Source organism: Lepus europaeus, chromosome 14, assembly GCF_033115175.1.
Source record: "Lepus europaeus isolate LE1 chromosome 14, mLepTim1.pri, whole genome shotgun sequence".
In the NCBI taxonomy this organism is placed as follows: Eukaryota; Metazoa; Chordata; class Mammalia; order Lagomorpha; family Leporidae; genus Lepus; species Lepus europaeus.
The window spans coordinates 28184659-28204130 of NC_084840.1; the positions used below are offsets into that span (position 1 = coordinate 28184659).

Here is a 19472-nt window from a genome sequence, read left to right on the forward strand (position 1 = left end):
GAATAAACCCACATGAACAAAATCACTTTGGGGTCCTCAATAGCTTGTAAGAGTATGTAAAGCATATCTTAAAACCAGACAGTTTGAGAATCTCAGCATTATATGATGACTACACTGCCTCCCAGAGATTGAAGACATCCCAACTTCAGATTTCAAGTAGCCCAGTAAATTAAAAAAAAAAAAAAAAAAAGGAACCCTTGTTAGCAAAGCATTTTGTTTTAAATCAAAGGGTTTTAACATCCAAGAGAACTTCAAAAGTTCATGGAAATGCACATTATCTTTCAAGTAGGTTTTCCCACCAAGTGTTTTGAATTCATATTTTACAGTCAGAACTCTTCATTTCAAGGTTGAAGAGAAATAATGAGTTGGTTCGAAAACATAGTTATGAAGTGGGTTTCCACTGAATCCTGGAGATGTCAGTCTGACTGCGACTTCCTTTTGAGATCAAATGGCAAACTTCTCCCCTTCGTGGGACATAGTATAGTGTCTAAAGGCTTGGTTATGGGTCCACAGCCAGACTGCCTGGTTTCCACTCCTGGCTTTTCAGCCCTAAGCACATTGTACTACCCTTTCCGGACCCATTTCTCCATCAGAATCATGCAGCTGATAATTATGTTATAGGGTTATTGGGAACCCTACATGAGATAATGCTTCTTAGACATGAATGAAAGGAAAATCAGTTAAAATGCTTTGCACGCCCCCTTTAGTACATGGTACACACTCAACATGCTTTAGCTGTTGTTATTTTTCTGTTGCGGTCAGCTGATAGCTAAACAGATCATTCTTTGTGGTTTCATTTTTTTCCCTTCAGCTTCACTCAGATTTCAGTGAACAGTTGGCTCTTTCTTTGGCAAAGAATTGATTCTTCCTCTTCTATCACATTTTTAGCAATGGAGTGACAGAATATTCGGGAAATTTTCAACAAGCATCTCAGTTGGTTGCTTCTTCCTTTTCAGGAACCATCTGTCAAAGATGATTCTGGAAAAGATAGAAACCGTGGACCCCACTCTCAGACTTGTCTCTGCTGACAACTTTGGGTGTAACCCACAGCAGACTGTGTCCTCCTCTGAACCCCCTTTCTCCTCGTGAGAAGGGAAGGGGTTTCAGTAACAAGGTTTATAAAGATCCTTACAACTAAGTCACTCCATGATTATGTGTTTTCAGATTTAAGCACTATTTTCTCCCTGAACAGGCCATGCAGTATTCAACATGTCTGTGGCATTATTCTGTAGTATTATACTTAAGAATAATTGAGTAAGATGTGCAAAGTATTATAAAACAACAACATGAATGCATAGTCCTTCATATTTTCCAGGTAAAACAAACACAGATTTTAATATGTGCATGGTATTTTGTCCATTTTCTTGAGCATTTCTGATTTATCATAGGAACATAATCTAATCCTGGACTGATTTCCCTAAGGGATTAGTCAACATTTATTTTAATGCCTTTTAAATCTTTGGGTTCATAAAATCTTACATCTCTCAATTTAAATGAAATCTTGATTTCCTGGAAATACTAGTTAATGTCAGAAATCCCTTGAGTCCTTAAAGAGTAGCTGAAAACTCATGGAAATATTTGTAGCAGATTAATTCTTAGTGACCATGGCTTTCTCACATAGAAAGCAATGTATTTTTGGCTTTGTTTATTTATATGTTTTATTTAGTCAGTCATCAAATAGTCATTGAGCATGGTCTTACTTAATAGTAACAGGCCAATATATTTATTTAAGTTATCCCTAGAATTTAAATACTGTTAATCATTCCTTTGCTTTTTCCTCACCAGCACTGTGACTTTGAGATTGCCTTTATACTCATTTATTCATAAACACTCTTCCTATTTCTATTTTCCTTCCTATTCCAATTTTCCTTCCAACTGTACAAAACTGTAAAGATAAATAAGGTACTGAAATATATTAAAGAATATACATTTAGCACATATAAAGTATATAGTAGTATGTATATTACTCGTAAGTATATAGCATATGTAGTGATTAATATATATAATAGCTATATGTTCACATGGATATACTTGTTGGTAACACATGCATAAACTGAAAGTCATCAAGGACTAGAGTGTCTTGAAATTTTTGTTTCACTTCCTCCCTTTCATCTCTAATAAAATAATGTTCTCTGTCTGTTGGGAAAGGAGTGGCCATCCTTGACTTATTGCTGATAGCAGAGTACCAGTGCTAATCTGTGACATTTAAAGGGAAGCTCTTGTGGCATTAGCCAGGCACACTGGGGTCATCAACATTTACCTTCATCACCAACACCATCAACATTATCATCAGTCAAGTATAATAATCTAGGAATTCACTGGATGGGCTATTCCAAGGTGACCACTGAGTATCTTGTTCTTGTGAATTCTGGGACGGGGTTGGGATGGTGGAATAGGGACAGAAGAAGATCGTGGAGAAGACAACCCCCACAGTGCCAGGTCTCTTCTCCCTGGTTTTTTTTTTTTTTTTTTTTTAACAGGCAGAGTGGACAGTGAGAGAGAGAGAGACAGAGAGAAAGGTCTTCCTTTTGCCGTTGGTTCACCCTCCAATGGCTGCTGCAGCCAGCGCATCTCGCTGATCCGAAGCCAGGAGCCAGGTGCTTCTCCTGGTCTCCCATGAGGGTGCAGGGCCCAAGGACTTGGGCCATCCTCAACTGCCTTCCCGGGCCATAGCAAAGAGCTGGCCTGGAAGAGGGGCAACCGGGATAGAATCCGGCGCCCCAACCGGGACTACAACCCGGTGTGCCGGCACCGCAAGGCGGAGGATTAGCCTGTTAAGCCACGGTGCCGGTCTCTCCCTGTTTTTTTAGAAATACCCTCTGAAGTTCCTATTTGAGAACTGGTAGAAGCCTGGAAGATGAAGGGAAAGTGAGACACAGAAAAGAAAGGATTTGCAAATCAGAACACAGTTCCTTTGAACAAGAGAACCCTAAGAGAGGATGGAAGGGAAGAGAAGAAAGGTATGGAAGAGAACCAGGGACAAAACCTGCCCCATTACTTACCACTGGGTTCTGGGGTGAGGATGGACGAGTGGCACCAGTCACAAAGGTGGACTCCCAAGCCTCTTTTTTTTTTTTTTTTTTTTAATTTGACAGAGTTATAGACAGTGAGAGAGAGTCAGAGAGAGAGGTCTTCCTTCCATTGGTTCACTCCCCAAATGGCCACTACGATTGGCGCCGCACTGATCCAAAGCCAGGAGCCAGGTGCCTCCTCCCGGTCCCAAGCACCTGAGCCATCCTCCACTGCCCTCCCGGGCCACAGCAGAGAGCTGGACTGGAAGAGGAGCAACTGGGAACAGAACCGGTGCCCATATGGGATGCCAGCGCCACAGGTGGAGGATTAACCAAGTGAACCACGGCGCCGGCCCCTCAAGCCTCCTTATAGTCTCTGAAAAACGAGAATTCTTTGAACTAATTATAATATCACATCTTACGAATTTTACTTTAGACCTGTAATACTATCTCATACAGATTTCAAATAGTGTTAAATGCAAGCAGAACTCCAAATTGTATAAGAAAATGTTTGGAGATTTTGATTCACTGCTCAAAATTGAAGCTACAGACATCAACAGCCCATTTCGTTAGGAATGTCCACATGGCTAGCCATCAGCAGTGTGACTCCGCCTAACAGGACAGACTGCCAGCACGCAAGCTTCCCCAAGGGTAATATGAATCTGAGTTTCCACTCACCCCACAAACAAAAAGGTCAGGGTCCCGCTGACCTTGCGACAGCACTAAGGCCCTCACTCCCACCCCACCACCACCTTGTAAACTAAGTTAGCTTTGGCTGTCACACGGATGACATCCACACAAGATAACAAGATGATATGGCTGACAACTATGCAAATACAAGAGACTGGAACAACAGTCATAGCTTTCTTCTGGGAGTATATAAAACAGTAGTGTAGATCAAGCATACTTTGTTCTTTCTCTTATTTTCTTTTTCTTTCTCCTATACATCACAATGTCAAAGATGTATTATATTCCCTTCTAATAGACAAAAGGCCTGAAAAACTCCCTCTCTTCACTTTGCTGTTAAGGAGTTAGTGAGAAACACGTTAAAGCATCATAGGAGCCTGTTACTGCCGAACATCCTAAAGGTGGAAGGCAGCTCCGATCTGCTCCTGTGCACTGGTTCTCAAGCGACTTTGCTGGACCCACACCCGGAGATTCTGATTGCGCAGGCACGGAAGGAACTCAGGTATGTGCTCACTTGAAAAGCCTCGGAATTTGTTCTACAATCCAGCCAATGTGGGCAACTCTAGTCCAAATATCTTATTCATGAGAAACTAAAGACTGAGGAAATTGTTGTGAAGAGTCACTTAAATTTCTTTAGAAATAAAAATGTTTTATTATCCCATAATAAAAATACACAACCTCACTGTGTGTTATGCTCTAAGACAATGAGAATATGCAGACCAATAAGACAGAGACCTTGTCCTCAAATCATCTGGCTGAGGCAAATAATCATCTAACGAGTTAAAAACACTTGCAAACTCTAAAATGTTATGCAGCTGTAATGTTTAATTACTGCTTCTCTGTATTTAAACCCGGGAATTCTATGTGAAGTAAATACCCCTGCACAGGTGCACTGGTTTTTCTTTTCAGGAAACGGTGGTAACTATTTTGACATATGATGGAGCAACCTTAGATGCCCAAAATACTATTTGGGGAGGAATGGTGAATGACTTTTGTGTATCAGCTGGACTGATCAGAGAGAAATGCCATGGTACTATCTCAATTGACCTACATATATATTCTCACTCACCAATGTGAAGGAGGAAAAATTAGACTTCAGTTTTTCCAGATCATTCTGCTGTCCCTGTGCAGAAGGCCTAAGACCACAGTCACGCCCTCTGCACGTGCTGAGCTTCTGAACATGCACTGCACATCCAACAAGAAGCTTCCAACGGCCCTGCTTCCACCTTTCCATCGGCTGGTGGTCCAGGCACCCCTCTGCAAGCCCCACAGTGGAAACCTACATTTTGGGCATTGAACTAGACAGGACTTGGATTCCTCTTCATTCCCATAGCTAGTGCTGGTGCATCTGCTCCCTGATAGAATGCTCTAGAAGATTAGCATGAGCATTCATTTTCCGCTAACTGCACACTAACACCCAGAGGCGACTCAGAGGCTCACTGATACCTCAAACAACACTGCTTTCCAAGTTTGCTTTTCATTCTTCTCTGTCTTTTCTTGTGCCATTTGGCACAGTGTCTCTACTCTGTAGGAAACTAACTTTTGAATTTTTTTTTCCATTTATATTCAGATTCTTTTGTTTCCCACTTGGGGCAGAATTTTGCTAATAAATGCTTCAACAGAAACTCCACATTATGTGTATGTTTTCATTGCCAGAATAAATACCCACTAACTAATTATACAAGTAGGCCCTTGGATGGCTTAGGAAAAATTCATTTTATTGTTAAAAATAAACAGCGGAAGAGAAATTCCTTGTAGACGGCACCATATGCTCTCAAGGGAGGGTTAAGGATATTATATTTTTGGATGCGCCAGGAATATTTTGAGAACAGTCTTCTGAAGAATGATGATCATCCTTTACCATAAATTATCCTTCAGTCCTGTTTCTGGGGAAAAATCCTAAGATGGGTGGACCATAGTTCTCACTTAAAATACCCTCTGATTTGTTTGCTTTTAATGAAAGAACACAGATACAAATATAGGCTTGATGTCCCCAGTGGGGAATTACTTACGAGTTAGAATGTTCCGTTATGCTATAGTTGGCCTTCCTTCTTTACTTTCACCCACATATAGGAGGGATTAAATGGAAATGGAATAACCCCAGTCTAGGATGTGGTGGAAACTTTAGTCTCAGAACAGGGCATCCTTTGATAGCATTTTAATCATGCATTTCCTCTTGGAGCCGGGTTCCGGGGAAGATGATCCTGCTCCGTGACAATGCCTCCAATCCCTCACTCTCTCGGAGCCAAAGTCTTATCTCAGGTTCGCTCTCAAACACTATGGACCAAGCATCCGTGGCCATCTTTCAAGCTCTTTTCCTGTTTATTGCCTTAAAACTGGGAAATGGTTCACTGAACAAAGGCAGTCTCCCAAGGCCAAGCAGTGTGCAACACGCTAATAAATATTCAAGCCAATGTCTTTCAAATGTTATTGTGAATCATCTTTCCCTCCTTCCTTCCCATGGTTCAGTCATCTTGCTGGCTCCAAAGTTTCACCCTTTGTCTCAGCTTCAGCTGCCTTCAGTTTTCTGCATATGACTGCAATTGTCTTTGTCTCCTTTATCCGCTTCGCCGTGTCTCATTTTCCTAAAGGTTCTGGCACCCACTTTTCCACAACATTGTTCCTTTGTTCCAGGAAAAAAAATAATTTTGGGAGGCAGCAGAAACACAGTTCCAAAGGCCACAGGGTGACATCCTCCCTCACCTGATCTTTATTCATATCTGGTTTTTAATTGCATTTTTTTCCCATTTCTCAAGCACTGTACACCTCCCTTCCTCCCCGACAGGAAGGAGCATTTTATTTCTCATTCAAAATGCTTTCCTACTGATCTCTATTCTTCAGAAGCTCCCGAGGCCCCTTGTTACCTGTTGGTTTTTCTCGTGTTGGTTGATCTGTTGGCCTTGCTGTAGTTTATTACCTTTTCAACCTTTTTTTCTCTTCCTCTTTCCGAACTTAGGCCAGAACTTATAACCTGCTGTCTTTTCTCATCTTCACTATCATTATCTTCAGACCGAGTCTTCCCAAAATGGATTTTTTTACCAACCCCGTGCTCTTTAAAGAGACAAAGAGGAGAATTATGTGATGGTTTCCACTGTCGGAGCGTCTGCGGCTTTGTTTGAGCGAGAGCTTCAAATCCAAAGCTAAACCTTGACTTAACACAAACTCAATTGACGAGAGGAGTACCCATGTTCAAGCCCACCAATTGGCCGAGGACACAATCAGAGGGTTATTGGCAGGTATCTTCTTATCTCCCTGGTGCACTGAAAAAACTCAATTCATTAAAATAATAAAAAAAGATCTTGGTCCCTCATGTGAGCGGCATGTGATTTTCCATGAACGTACGGCTCAGAAGGCATCGTGCCTATTATACATTCCATTTATAAATCAAACACCCCTCGTCCTGCGGCTGCACGCTGACATGTCAGCGAGGTTTGGGTCAGCCGCACACACTTCCACGTGAACAGCAGATGAAGGCAAAGAGACAGAGAAGCGGCTCTTTTCTGCCCCCCTTTTTCACCAGTAATAGGCAGCTCGAACGTTAAAATTGGGCTGAGACTCCAAAACCAAAGTCCCGTGAACCATAGAAGCAAAGAGACTTGAGATCAAAGACAGGATCTGTCTGTTCCCTTGGATCCTTCACCTTTCTTTCTCTCCCCTTCATCATGTTCATTGGAAAGGACAGTATGTGCATGCGTGTGTGAATTAAAGAATATGTCTAGGAAAAGATGGGAGAAAAATCTAGCCCAAGGAAGACTTTGGTTTCTAAAACCTGTGAAGGTGGTTTGGGCCTGGCAGTCTAGGGCTTTGTCCATGTCCAGAAGTGAAAACAGAAAGAGGACGTTCAGCTGCCAATCAGAAGGCCATGGAGAGGCCTGCTGAGTTGCTCCACCATGAAGGCAACAGGTACCAAGTCAGCCCCACCACGTTTTAAGGTCATATTGCTGTTCCTCACTGCATGTGGAACTAGTTTTATCTTGTAGCTTTCCATCCATGTCAAAAACAGGTAATTCGCCAAGATCTGCTGGGGAGAAGATTTCGTTAGGAATATTGATTTCCTACAGAACAAGGTATGTCAAAATTTTCCAGTCTTTGCTCTCCTGTCCCCACTCCCATCACTTATAACCCTATTATCTTTTGTCATGAATAATAGAAAACAAAATCAGTAGGGGAGGGAGGGAGAAAGGAGAACTCATAACTTGCATTTCCTTTGGAATTTTCATTTTTACCTACTGTACTAGTTAACAACTAGAAAGGCAATGAGTTGAAGGGATCTAGAAAGATGAAAACATACTAAAAATGAGAGGTTCTGACTACATACATCATTCTCATTGGGAAGTGGGCTCAGCTCATGGGTATTGATCCTATAAACAAATGAGGGAAAGCCACAAGCAGAAAGGAGGTATACTTTTTTTTTTAACCTATTTTTTTTATATGTGTTGTCCAATGACTTACAGCCCTCCTTACTCCCCAAGCTTTGAGAAAGATAGAATAAATAATTCACTAAAGCCCCCTAAAAAGGAAAAACAGTAAAAATTAGAGTAGAATATAACTAGTTCTTTTCCTTGAAACCATGATCTATTGTCAACAAAAGAAAAAGCAGGCCATTACCTGATGAGCTAACAGGAGTCACCACTCATATTTCCTTCCCAAAGATCAAATTTAAAGTAATGGTATAGAATTCAGATAGATTAAAGATAAATTGGTTGTGTCACAAATGTCTCATTGTCGTACAGAATGGTCTTTTTCAATTTTGTTGATATCTGAATTAGCATTTAGTACTGTTTTCAAAAAACAAATTGTAGACCAAGTGGTGGGGTCCAGGCATGTGAATTTCAAAAACACGAAATCCTCAGATAGTCCTAATGGATTTCAGAAGTTTAAAAACAATGAGGTAGTGCCCTGGCTCATGTACAAATTGAGGGCTCTAAATAATCAGTAATGCATGATTCTTTGAACAAAGAGTTGGCATTCCATATTACTTTTTCCAGTAATGGAACTGAATCTATATTGTTCAACTGATTCTGGCACGGCATTTGTCAGAGGTGATAGAACCTCGAAAGGAAAAGATAACTGTCTTCCAACTATGGATCAAGTTTCCTTAGTAGCCAGAGACCTATACAGTCTGAGCTCACCTGCAACAAAACGAGCACAGTGTAGTGTGTAGTGCCTGCAGTGATTTGGTGTAACACTATCACAGGCATGATTCTTACTGTTTTCATTAGGTGCAGTAACTAAATTGAGAATTTTTTCTTAGATAGGGTATAATGTACACTTAGTAAGATTTATATGTTAGTGCCTGATGTTATTTCTTTAGAATAGTTTCTAATTATTTAACTATAGATGACTCATGTTCTCAAGGTATTCATCTGATTTTGGAAAGTCAGCTTCTGCATTGGCTGGCAACATCACAGGGTGCATAAAACAAGCAGTGATAGGTGCAGACATTTGGCCTAAAAGTGTAGATGCCCACATCCCATATTGGAGTGTGGGTGTGATGCCTGGCTCCAGCTCCAGCTCCAGCTCCAGCTCCTGACTCCTGTATCCTGCTATCACACACACTGGAGGACAGTGGTGAGGGCTTAAGTAATTGTCTTCCTACCGCCCACATGGGAAACCTTGATTGAGAGTGAGAACCAGCAGGCGGAATCTCCTCTCCTCTCCTCTCCTCTCCTCTCCTCTCCTCTCCTCTCCTCTCCTCTCCTCTCCTCTCCTCTCTTCTCCTCTCCCCTCCCTCTTTCTCCTCTCCCCTCTTCTCTCCTCTCCATTCTGTCTCCCATTCCCACCCTCAGCCTCTCAAAGAATAAGTAAAGATTTTTTAAAAAGAAATAGTTGTAGCAGGATAAATTTTATGGACTAACATTTAAGGTAGTCAAACAGCTTAAAACCAACATTTCGAAAATATATGTCCCATTTGCTCATAAATGTGCCACAACTGATGAAGGATTTATCCTTAGAATATCATGCTATACATAAGTCACCAGCAATAGAATGCCACTTTAATAGTGTTTTTTTCCTTTAAAAATTGTATGTGCCAGTCACTTAAGTTTACCCAGTTCTTTCTATTAAGTTTTTATTTGTCAATCTATGGTACACAATATCCAAAGCTTTATTAAAAAAAAGTCCCACTTAGTTCACACTGTGTGATTTAATCTAGTAACAAAGCATTTAGATAAATGCAAATGCATATGCACAGATTCATACAATATTGTAGCCGCGAGATGCTTAGAGAGCTCCTATTGGAAACCTTTCCATCAGCAAGTGAGAAAATGAAATGCACAGATGAGATGGCCTGGTAGGGGTAAGAATCAAGTCCCCCAGTGCTTTTCCCATTAAGTCATGCTGCTCTGATAGTTACTAATTAACAGGGCTCAGATTAATTTAAAAATGGGAAGTACTGACTCTTGACTAAGAAATATGATCCACCAGCTTACAACCAAACTAAGAAGTGAGCAGAGGAAAGAGAATCTACGAACAGGTAAGAAAGTGCAAGGGAGGGAGGCTTATCTGCACACTGTAGAGAGGAGGATGCTTGGGGCCTGTTAAAAACACAGCCAGTCAGAATTATTGACACACAAAGTACAAATTGTGCTAGCTATAAATGCCTTCATTAATTAGATGCTTAGAGATGAAAGCTTTTCATTTCTAGATCTTTTGGGTAAGATTATATCTGAAATGGAATAGAAAAATTCACTTTCAGTAACAACACAGATATCTTTCTCAGTTCAATACAATTCCATATGAATAACAGATCGACAGTGTATTTAGCCGTGTCTTATGCATTATGTCTGCCAGTGGAAAATTAGTGCTGACAATTTAAAGGCTAGTAAACTCCAAGAGAGTTTACTTAGAAGAAAATTACATTAGCAATCTTATGTTCCACTGATTTATTTCAAATTTAAATTTTCTATTTATCAAAGTCATATGTGCACAGTCTAAAATTTCAAATAGTTCAGAAGCTTATTTTTTTAAAAGACCCCAGAGTTGCTCTCCAGAGGCAGCTTCTCTGTATTCTTTCAGCTTCTTTTTTATGTTAATATCTTTCAGTAACTGGTCACTCGTATAGAATGGCATTGCAAGATTAGCATCCGCAATCATAGTCACACCTCAGATATTAAAGATTTGGCTTTTCTTCCCCACTGCTACACTCATTGTCATCATCACATATGTATACACACATATATACATATATTTATGTAAATTTCATATATAATAAACATACCACATATATTCTCATATGTAACATGTATACTTACATATTTTTCACATATATGACCTTAAAAAGTGTATATACCTTCTGTACTCATCACCATGAAATATGAAAGTACTTCAAAAAGTTCATGGAAAATGGAAATAAAAGGTAAGTTTATTTTGGTGCAAAATATTTTGAAATTCATGCATATAAAGGATGTTCATAAAGTCAATGGGAAATGCATATTACCAAAAACTATGTATGTATTTCAATTTTTTTGTCACCAATACACAAACCTTTAAAATTTATTTTAGGGCACTTATAAACAAAAAATTGCAACCATCTCAGAATACATTAAATTGATGTGTCAAATTTCTCCCTTAAGATTAAACAGTTATAAATATCATTTTTAGTCTACAAGAATTTGAAATAAAATGGTTAAATGAACACTTTAGGTTTATGCACTGGGATTTAACCATCATAGTGTTCTGATATCCATCATTACACATTTGAAACACAAACTCATTTTTCTTATTATTATTTCGATTTCATTTCCCCATAGAGTATTATCCTAATATAACAAATTTTTATATTCAAGTATTTCATTGATCACATTACATATTCAAACAAATGTCTAGGTTGAGGGAGAATTAATTTTTAAAAGCTCTCAATGACTATAGGACTTGTACATATTTAAAAGATCTTCTGGATTGAGTTATCAGTATAATGCTCAAATGTACACATTGAGCAAAACAATACAATTTAAATAAATTATTAAACACAAAATATAAATTTTATGCATCTCTTAATGAAACTAACATGGTAGGGTTCTGTTTTCTCCACTTGGTTTATGTATCTGTGGATAAAAATTACTTGTGGCTGGAATGAGCCAGAGAAAAGTCATTGAGAAAACTTATTCATAAATAAACAGAAGGTATTTCCAAAACAGCAGAGACATCCAATTATTTTAATTTCTTCCAAGTCATATCCAGGCTTATAAATAATAGAAATCTACCATCTGACCTTCCCCTCCTGGTCATCCACAGTCATTCACTGTCAACAGCACCTTCTGGAACTGCCTTCTACCAGGCACTTGGTGGGATTTCAGGTACCCGCCAATCCATAGAACAGGGCGAGCCTTGGTCTTTCTTTTGTGGGGAAGAGTGAATGTATTTCAATTTTTTGCATCAAAATGAACTTATCGTTCAATTCTGTTTTCCACAACTTTTTGCAGTACTCTTAACTTCTGGTTAACTTATGGTTAATTCATATTCAGTGTTTACAATATTTTCACTATGTTTATCCTAATCATAGAGAAGCAACTTTATTCAGTTGATTTTAAGATTTTCCTCCCCACCCACATGTCTGACAACTAGGATGTGTTTCAAATGCTGTTATCCAGTCATTGCCATATAATCATCATTGCATCTGCACAAGTTTGGTCAAAGCTATTGATAACTCACTTCACTGAGTTCATGCATGGTTGGCAGGAAAACAAATGTTGAGTTTAAGTGCCACATAAAATACCTTCAGGAAAAATCGTCATTAAAACAAATGGTTATGTACAAAGGCAAAAGAAAAAAAAAAGAACAGTGGTACATAAATTTATCAGCAGTAAAATAAATGTTTGTCATTGGAAGAATGACAGCAATTAAATACTTCCTTGCAAAACATAACCCAGTGTTTTGGGAAATCCTAGAACAGACACCCACTTGTAGATGAAACTGTCTTATGTTGGTAAAAATGTCTATGGAAAGGATTCCCTATCAGAGAAAATGCAAGTAAAGACAAACACATAAATCTCTTACTACAGTGGAAGAAATTTCAAAGCAACAGGAGACTGATATGACAGGTTCCTATTCCATCCGGGACCAACATTATATTATTTTGTCACTGTCTGGTGGCAGAGGTTTCTCTTTCTTGGTGGTACATACAATATTGGTGCATCTCATGGTTGATGACATCTTAAATCAACAAAATAAGGAACATGGTATGTTATGATTTTATTTACGGTTTTGAACATTTTGGTTTTTTAAAGTTATTATTCTATCTTTTCATTTGTGTTGTTTTCTAAATGGTTGTTACAAATTCATCCATAATTTGTTCTCTTGACATGCAAATCTTTTCTGAAAGAAGGCAAGATCAGGAATATTCCCAGGATTATTTGACTGGTCCAACCTGCCCTAAGTACTCTGTCTTCTATCACACAGCTGATGGCCTAAGACTTTTCTTCATTAGCATCTTAGGACTTTCTTCCCTGTTGTTTTGTGTACTAGATACCATATCATTCCCCTTGTCTTATTTTGGTATATCACAACTCCTAGATAGTTATGGAAAAAGGGGTTATAAAAGTCATTCCTGGGGGCGGGCGCTGTGGCTCACTTGGTTAATCCTCCGCCTGCGGCGTCAGCGGCATGCCATATGGGCACCGGTTCTAGCCCCAGCTGCTCCTCTTCCCATCCAGCTTTCTGCTATGGCCTGAGATAGCAGTAGAAGATGGCCCAAGTCCTTGGGCCCCTGCACCCACGTAGGAGACCTGGAGGAAGCTCCTGGCATCCCTGCTTCAGATGGGCGCAGCTCCGGCCATTGCAGCCATTCAGGGAGTGAACCAGCAGACAGAAGACCTTTCTCTGTCTCTCCCTCTCACTGTCTGCAACTCTACCTCTTAAATAAATAATCTAAAAAAAAAAAAGAGTCATTCCTTTGAGGTGTTGCATATCAGAAAATATCCTTGCTCTGAATAGTGGTTTTGCAGAATATAAAATTCCAGGCTGGAATTCATTTATGCTCAGAATTTTTAAAATATTATTCCTATGCCTTTTAACTTCCAGTGCTGCTATTGCTCACTCAAATGCCATTCTGATGTTCTATACCTGTGGCTTAATCCTCACCCTTTATTCCCTTTGGAATCTTTATGATTCTCCCTGTATCTCCAGTACTAAACGCGATGGTGATATCTCATAGTGCATATCTATTTTCATCCATTATAGTAGTTTCTTGGTGGGCTCATACAATTAGAAATAGGAAATTTTGTGACTTATTTTTCTAATGATTTCCACTCCTTCTGTTGGTCTATTTTCTCTTTCCAGAGTTCAGTGATTTACATATAGGCACTCCTGAATTTATTCTCTAATTTTGAAAAATATTTTCTTTTTTCTATCTTTGTCAAATTGTTCTACTCTATTGGAACTGTTTTTTCTTTTTTCACTTCTATGATATTTTCAATTGTCCAGATTATATTATAGTCTCTGAATGTCTTTTTTTTAAGCATCATATTCTTGTTTCATAAATATAATAATGTTTATGTTTTCAAGGCTGGTTCTTTCCTCACAGCTTTCTTTTTTATTCACATTATGTTTTCTATTTCCTCCAAAACTCTTTTTCTATTTTTTTTGTCTCTGTTTTAGAGACTTCCCTCAAATGTCTAAGAATTGAGAACTAAAGCACTGTTGGAAGTTGTGAGGAGGTGACCCTTCAGGGGTCATAATAAACTTGGGCTTCATTCTAAGGGAATTTCCCTTGGCGTTTTATTTTTTTTTTAATTTGCCAGGCAGAGTTGGACAGTGAGAGAGACAGAGAGAAAGGTCTTCCTTCCATTGGTTCACCCCCAAAATGGCCGCTACGGCCAGCGCGCTGCTACGACCCGAAGCCAGGAGCCAGGTGCTTTCTTTCTGGTCTCCCATGCGGGTGCAGGGGCCCAAGCACTTGAGCCATCCTCCACTGCCTTCCAGGGCCACAGCAGAGAGCTGGACTGGAAGAGGAGCAACAGGGACTAGAACCTGGCGCCGCAGGTGGAGGATTAACCAAGTGAGCCACAGTGCCGGCCCCTCCCTTGGCTTTTTCATTCCTGGATCCTTGGCTGTCAGAACTTGCAGGTCCATGCTCTTAGACTAGTTAGATTTCTCGGAAAAAGGATTTCCCACATCCTGTGTGATTTCTGGCATTGGGGAGTGGCGTGAAGGAATGAAGTTGGAGTTTTCCCTTTCTACTATATAGATATTTGTCTGATCATTCTAATTTTAGGCAGTCATCCCTCCCCTTTGCTGTGCTAGTGTCTCCAGGTCCAGAGATCCTCTGGTTCATCTCTCCAGAAAATTACTCTCCTCTCTTTATATTATGATGTAGAGGAATGGAGAAGGGCAGCAATTGTCCACCTACATTGTATCAGAGTCCCAGTCGGGGATGTCACTGATGCTTTAACAACCTCACCAACACTTCCCAGTTTTCAGTCCCACCTACACCTTCATATTCAAAGATACCGTTTACTGCCAATTCCTGAGCCTTCTGGGACTTAGCGGCTCAAATCAGACTGCTTCGGTGCTTCTTCTATCTCAGCCTTCAGTTTTCATGGTCAGGTGCTTGTCCATTACCTACCTGGTTTCCATCATGTTGCTAGTATTGTCTCCTCCTATTCTCTGTCCTTGAGGATTTATGCCTTAAATGACACCTTTCATTTCATTTTAGTATGGCTTTAGCGGGAAGCTGTGGTTATCACACATGTTCACTTCATCAACTGTAGTTGGAAACTCCCCATTAAACTATGACGCCTCTGTTGGAATCATCCTTATAATGGTACTTCAAATAAGCTGCTATCATAAAAACTGATTCAAACATCAGTGACAGAGAAGAGTTCATATAAAAATGGTGTTTATGTAGATGTTATTCTGTGTCCTGGTAACATGAAAAAAACCAAGACATTGCCCATAAATGCCACAAGGCTTTAACTGTTTATATTGGTTAGTAGCTTAGGAAAAAGTAAATATTTCTCACCTAAGCTCTAGATCCAGTTCTTTCACAAATGGATATTGTTGGGTTTCTGTCACTGGGAAATGGAGAAAGTCCCTGGAAGAGAAAAACATTAGGAAACTGAGTCTTAACAACTGATGCAAGTAATGTGTCTACTGAGCTTGGATCATTTGGTGGTCAGGTCCAAGGAAGGCCATGATGCCCATCTCCTCCAAAGCTATGCCATTCCCACCCTGCTCTGCAGCTATGGGCTTCAAAGGGCACTGATGTCTTCAAAGACGTAAGCAAGTCAAGGGAATCCCTTTGATTTTGTCACAGGGATCAGGTAACTGAAGCCTTCCAACTATTAACGCATGGCATTCTACTGGCCACAACAATTGGCACTGAGCTCACATCGCTTGCCTGATGATTAAAGAACATTCCTTTTCCCTGAGCATTTTCAAGAAAGCAAACAGCCCAGCTGCTCTTGGCAGCCTCTCTAGGCCTGCAGAACAGCCAGCTTAAAGTTGAAGGCAGCAATTTGAATGGCAAAGCCGAGAGGCAGGGAAAAATAAAGGAACAAAACCAAATAGATCCTTTATCAAAAAACACAGAACAAAAACCAGTGGTCTGCCTCTATTTTCCAATACATAAGTCAATAAACTCCATTTTTAAAAAAACTGGGTTCAGGTGGGTATTCCATACTAACACACTTCGTCACATGTATATACTATCTAGATTGTTCAGCACCATGACACAGTTTATTACGAGGAAAAATACTTCTGAGCTTGCCCACGTTTGCTCAATTAACTATTATCAGAGTATTAAAATAGTTCTGACATTAAAACTGAAGCCTTGCTGATGACAGGAATTCATCACATGGGCTTATTTGCAGTTGAGTAAACTCCTTATCTTTGCCAGTTGTTTTCATTAGATAAAACAACAAATACATTCACATATCTTTGCCTGGTGACAATATTTCCTCCTGAGTCCTTGATTAGTAGGATTTTGCTTGGGCATAACTTAAAAGCCAAATCACCAAGATGAGAACAGTCAAGTCATCGGTATCAGAAGAAATAATTCTCATATTCCAACAAAACATTTGACTTTAATTCATAAAATAAACATGGATGAGGATCATCCCCCGTAGAGAATAATTTGAAAGCATTTTTGAACTTTACTGTTCTAAAGGTTAACATATCATGGATTAAATAACACAAGGATAGAGCAGCACAAAATGTAGCTGTCCTGATGTCTGAATAATAATGTAGACATTTGTAGAAAATTAAGCCAGATAATTGAGGAAAATTAATCTGCTTTGCAAATGAAATGATTTGATTGACTATCTTTAGTAATTAAGATAATTGTCAATTTTCCCTTTTATTTTGTGCAGTGTAATAATTTTCTAAACACAATGAGAAACATAACAAATCTCAACACATGAAACAGAATAATGGTGAGGGCACAGTCCTTCTGCATTCTCTCCACTCTCTCCGCACTCACTGCCTTGGTCATCCCATCCACACTCTTGGCTCTGAATACCATCAATATGCCAACTAGGACCTGTTGTGGGGTTTTTTGGTTTGTTTTTTGTTTCAGAGAGTTAGTAGGAGAGAGGGAATAAGAGAGGGAGGGAGGGAAAGGGGGTAGGGAAAAGGGAAAGAGAGAGAAAGTGAGAAAGAGAGAGAGAGTGCTATCATCCACTGGCTTACTGCACCAAATCCCTCCCCACAACTAATTTTAGATTCCTGCTCCTGACCTCCTTCTAGTCTCAAGACTTCCACATATAACTGCCTTTATGACATTACTATCTAGGTGTTTAACAGGCAGCACACACTTGCATGGCATGTCAAAACTGAATCTTTGACCTCCCATCAAATCTATTCTACCCAGTCTCCCTACCTAGTGGATGACAACTTCACCTGTGCAGTTCAAAAGCATTGAGTCACCCTTGTCTCTTTCAAACATGTTATCTAATTTATCAGTAAATCCTTCCTATTGGTTCTGCTGCCAAACACATCCAGAACCTGATGATGTGTCTCCACGGCCAGCTCTTCTAGCATGTGCTGAGTCATTGTCATCTCTTGCTTGAAATGTTGTGATAGCCTTCTCCCACCTCTGTCACCCCACAAGATTAATACTTTGAAAGATTCCGATGACGTTACTTCTCAGATCAAATTCATCAAATGATGTCCTGTTTTTTTTTAGGATGAATCCCAAAGCCTTCACAATGATCTCTGAAATCCTCTGTACCCTCCCTGGTACCCTTCTACTCCCTCCCTTTAGCTCACTCAGCTCCAGCCTCACTGTGAGCAGGCTCTAACCCGAGGGTCTTTCTTCTTTGTTCTCTTCCACTCACCTTCCAGTGCCTTAAGGTCATACTTGAATGACGCCTACCAAGGAACTCCTATTTAAAATTGCAAATCCTCTTCTCTTCAACCACCTGTCCCAATTTCCCATGGTGCTACTGTTTTTCCACTTTTCATTGGCAAGGAGCACTTTCTAACATTCTCTGCAGTTTACTAAGCTATTACATTTACTGTCTTCTCTCTCCCACCTGAAGGTTAGATCATGAATTCAGGAGCTTGGTTTGGCTATAGGTTTATCCCCAGCACCTAGGTCAGTCTCTGGAACACAGTGAATAATTGATCCATTCTTACTGAATAAATAAGAAAGGTAGGCTCCTAAATATGTCTTATTTGTTGATGACAAAAATAGAACATTGCAAGATTAAAATTAGACCTTTTTATAAAAGGCTTTATAATTGGCATTATTTATTTTCTACAGGATATGAAACCTTGAAATATTTTTTGGAAAATATATACTGACATATATAATACCTAGTACTAATGGAAAAAACACTACTAAATAAGCTCTAATATCTCATATATCACACATAACACCTCTCTACAGATCGTGAAGCTTGACTGAGGATTCCAAATACATTTCTCTTTTTTTATTTTTAAAGATTTATCTATTTATTTGAAAGGCAGAGTTACAGAGGCAGAGGCAGAGGAGGAGAGAGAGAGGTATTCCATCCGTTGGTTCACTCCTCAAATGGCCACAATGACTGGAGCTGGGCTGATCCAAAGCCAGGAGCCAAGAGCTTCTTCTGGGTCTCCCACAAGGGTGCAGGGCCCCAAGCATTTGGGACATCTTCTACTGCTTTCCCAAGTCACAGCAGAGAGCTGGATCTTAAGTAGGGCAGCTGAGACTCAGACTGGCATCCATATGGGATGCTGGCACTGCAGACTGGGGCTTTAACCCATTGCACCACAGCACCAGCCCCACATTTCTCTTCTTTAGCACCATTTGGGGTGGTCCAGGCAGATGCCTTGGTTGTATCCATAGCTGGCTCTTGTTCTGAGATAAAGCTATTTTCCTTTTTCTTTTTCTTTAATTATATTTTTTTAGTTGACAGATAGAGTTAGTGAGAGAGAGAGACAAGTTAGTGAGAGAGAGAGACAGAGAGAAAGGTCTTCCTTCCATTGGTTCACCCCCCAAATGGCCGCAATAGCCAGAGCTATGCCGATCTGAAGCCAGGAACCAGGTGCTTCCTCCTGGTCTCCCATGTGGGTACAGGGGCCCAAGCACCTGGGCCATCCTCCACTGCCCTCCCGGGCCACAGCAGAGAGCTGGACTGAAGAGGAGCAACTGGGACTAGAACCCAGCACCCATATGGGATGCCGGCACCACAGGTGGAGGATTAACCAAGTGAGCCGCAGCACTGGCCCTCCTTTTCCTTTTTCTCTGGAAATTTCAAACCTAGAAAAAAGCTTTAAAAATAGTGTGATGACTATCATACACCCTTTATGTAGTTTTCCAATTTTTAACATTTTCTCGTTCTCACATATATTTTT

General features: G+C 40.0%; 1 long non-coding RNA gene across 1 annotated transcript in view; it reads right to left on the reverse strand.

Moving 5' to 3' along the window:
- Window positions 1–7546: 7546 nt before the first annotated feature.
- Window positions 7547–19472, reverse strand: part of LOC133773734 (uncharacterized) — a 35956-nt gene continuing 24030 nt past the window's right edge. Inside the window, exons 3-4 of the long non-coding RNA XR_009867964.1 lie at window positions 15658–15729; window positions 7547–7716 (exon numbers count right to left, since the gene is read on the reverse strand). This is a non-coding gene — a long non-coding RNA (uncharacterized LOC133773734). The remainder of the gene's footprint in view (window positions 7717–15657; window positions 15730–19472) is intronic.